Below are 3,471 nucleotides of genomic sequence, written 5' to 3'. Positions count from 1 at the left end.
ATAATATAATGGGCTTCGATTATATTTTTCTCATAGAAGCAATATTATTTTGTAATGAAACTTGTGTACTTATTTTTATGAAGCTACAAAAATCTGTAATTGCATTGTATTAATGCAATTACATGTATCATGTCATATCATATCTCCTGCTCCTTAATATAAATAAATACTAATGAAATAAAATTAAATGTAGAAGTAGACATTCTAAACACATAAGTAAGAAATAAGACATTCTGTCTCTATTCCTAATTTTTACATTTCTTCAATATTTATTTGATATGAGAGTCCTTATTATATGTTGGAGATAGAAATCTTCTAATAAAAGTCACAACATGAGAAAGTCATGTGTTGATTGATCTGATCGTGTTTCAGGAACTCCCGTCCTATATTTGTATACCTATATTCATGTTACTTTTAAATTTCAATAATATAATTAAAATTATTTTAAAGATATTAATAAATAAATTTCTTTATATTACGTGTCGAAACAATACATGAGAAGAATTGTTTAATTTATAATACTTTTTTTTCTTACAAAATTATTTTAAACATTTAAACATTTTATCGTGTATCTTCACACAAACAAAGTTAAAATTACAAAAGTGAATAAGTTTATTGGAATATTTTATTAGTACCTATAATAAATTTATCTAATAAATTTATCAATTCTGTAATTTTCACACACACAATCAAGATATGCAATCGATTATATGTGATATGTAAAACAGTATCGCGACTCTTATTACAGTCTCTATTCTATTCTTGTTGAATATCTATATGTTCGCCTAATATCATCAATTTAGCTCCTAAACTTAAACATTGAAACTTGCAGCTTATTTTCACTTTATTTATTTATTTCTTGCAAAATATGTTTTTCTTATAACTTTCATGAGAACTTGTTAATCACTGTTCTGCAATACCGATAGATTATATGAGTTTCTCGAATATACCGCCAAATTCTGCGCTTCACTCATCATTGTAATAATAGAAAATCAGAATTGAACTTCGGACTTCACGAAAATAATTATTTTTTTAAAAGAGAAAGAAAGATTTGTGCATGTCTAAATGAATGTATGAGAATAACAACAGAAGATTAAATAATGGTTGTGATATCAAGAATTTTCTTTCGCGATTATGATAGACTGCAAGTAGCGAAAATAATACGTAGGTTATGTTAGATTTTAATCACATTCTACTCTTATGCTTTTTCAACCTTTCTTAATTTGCTGTATAATAACAAATTTATTAAATTACATTAGCGGCAACAATGACTCACAAAAGTGAAATTAAATTTTTTAAAGTTTAATTTTTTTATTTTATTGTTTCAAGATTTAAAAAATTTGTTATACTGGATCGTTATGATTAAAATGAGAATAAACATATTTGAGATAAATTTTCACAATTTAAAAAATATTTTTATTTTGTATATTCATTTATTTCTAAATTTTTTCATTTCTTTTTACCTTCTCTTTTGATGTTGAAGAATTTGATTGTATATGATTATATGATATCAAAACACAACTTTGTTCTTATTATATACATAAAAGTTTTAATTATTATACAAAATTATTTTTTAGATTATGCAGTTAGAAGAAATTCCTCCACACTCACTCAAGATTCAGTACAAGAATCACAAAATAATAAGATACCAGAACAAAACATTGAACAGAAGAAAGTGATATCTGATAGGTATCAATTCATATATCCTGAATTTTTATTAGATCTAGATCTCAAGTATCATAATTCACTCCGAGAAAAATTGGAGCGCATGGATATGATATGGCAAGGCGCATGCACGTAGCGATACCAGAGTTTTATGTTGGCTCTGTATTAGCTATAACTTATTCTGAACCACATGCTCCTGGAAAGATTAATAAGTTTGTTGGCATATGTATTGAGCGAAAAGGATCTGGTTTGAGAGCCATATGTGTACTAAGAAACGTGATCAACCAAGGAATCGAAGTAATCTATGAGTTATATGATTCTGCAATACAGAAGATAGAATGTCTTAAGTAAATATAATTATTGACTGCGTTTAGCAGAACAGACAGCTTTGCAACTGTTGTAAGATTCTTTAATATTGGTTATACATTCAAATCCAGTGAAGAATTGGGATAAGAATTAATTGTATTTACAAAAATCTTACAATATTTGTGTGTGCAAAGCTGTTGTATAATTATTTATATAAATTGCTTTGAAATGTTCTTTTCGATGATTTTACTTATGACATATATTTTGGCTTGAAAGAAGATTGGATTCGCATCTAGGATACTTGCGGGACGCACCAGCGGAGTATAGTACCTTTCCTTTCGACATGGAACCAGAGTATTTGCCAGAAGGTGCACCAGTACCTGTGAATAAGATCAAAGTGCAACTTAATCCTCATCCATGGTTAGAGAAAGCATCAAGAGTTGAAAGGTATAACAGAGTTGCAGCTTTCTGAGGAACGCATTATGAAAGCTAAAGCTGCAGCGACACTTTGGGAAAAGTATGATTTAATGAAAAAATATCGATAAGAAAAGAGGACACATCTATCTTTTTGTAATATTCTTTTTAACGATTATTCGTTTTAATTTATATCTTTTTATTTAGGGAAACTATTCCCGAGGAGGATCAAAATGATATACTTGATGAAATATGTACAAAATTACACGAAATGGAAATTACTAAACGTAGACAAAAACACAAGCGCTCTTTCGTACGTCCGCAGAAAACTGGATAAACTTTTGATTATATATAGCATTTTTCAATCTGTATAAGGAATTAGAATGAAATAAATATATTTGTTTTTTGTTATAATTCTTTATCTTTGTAATGATATCCGCATCATTATCATAATCTAGTAATTGTCATAAAAAAAATTAGGATTTTATACAATTATTGAATTCACATGAGTGAAAAACAACATATTTGATTAAGGAGATTCTTCATGTCTAATATTTTTTGTAAATTTATACAATTTCGAGATCAAACTAACTGCATACCGATTATTTCGGGGGATTAAGTTGCTTATTAACATCAAATCATTACTTGTAATAATAATATTAAATTGTCAATTTGATATATATTTGATATATATATTTGATGATATTATTCTTGCTTTAGTTTAGGACTGTGTTTCAAACTGACACATAAACAATAGCTTGATCTGGAAATTATATAAAATTATAAGAAAAATTATTAGGCGCGAAAAACTGCCTTGACCGAATATGACGTTTTTCACTCATGTGTATTTAAGCTTGTAGGTCTATTTTCACTTAAAATTAATTACTGAATTTATAAACAAAAATTTTTTAGTATTAATTATAAGAAAAAAAAAAAGATTTTCTGCAGAAATACTTACATCTTGTAAATATAAAGTTTAAATAATATGCATGCATGCATATGTACACACACACACACACACACACACACACACACACACACACACACACACACACACACACACACACACACACACACACACACAAC

At 27.5% G+C, this 3,471-nt stretch overlaps 1 pseudogene; it reads left to right on the top strand.

Moving 5' to 3' along the window:
• The first annotated feature begins 1,100 nt into the window (after positions 1-1,100).
• Positions 1,101-2,722, top strand: LOC105625333 (annotated as a pseudogene).
• The last annotated feature ends 749 nt before the right edge of the window (positions 2,723-3,471 follow it).

This window comes from Atta cephalotes (assembly GCF_000143395.1).
Source record: "Atta cephalotes unplaced genomic scaffold scaffold00979, whole genome shotgun sequence".
Taxonomy (NCBI): Eukaryota; Metazoa; Arthropoda; class Insecta; order Hymenoptera; family Formicidae; genus Atta; species Atta cephalotes.
This window is presented reverse-complemented; position numbering and strand designations above follow the sequence as displayed.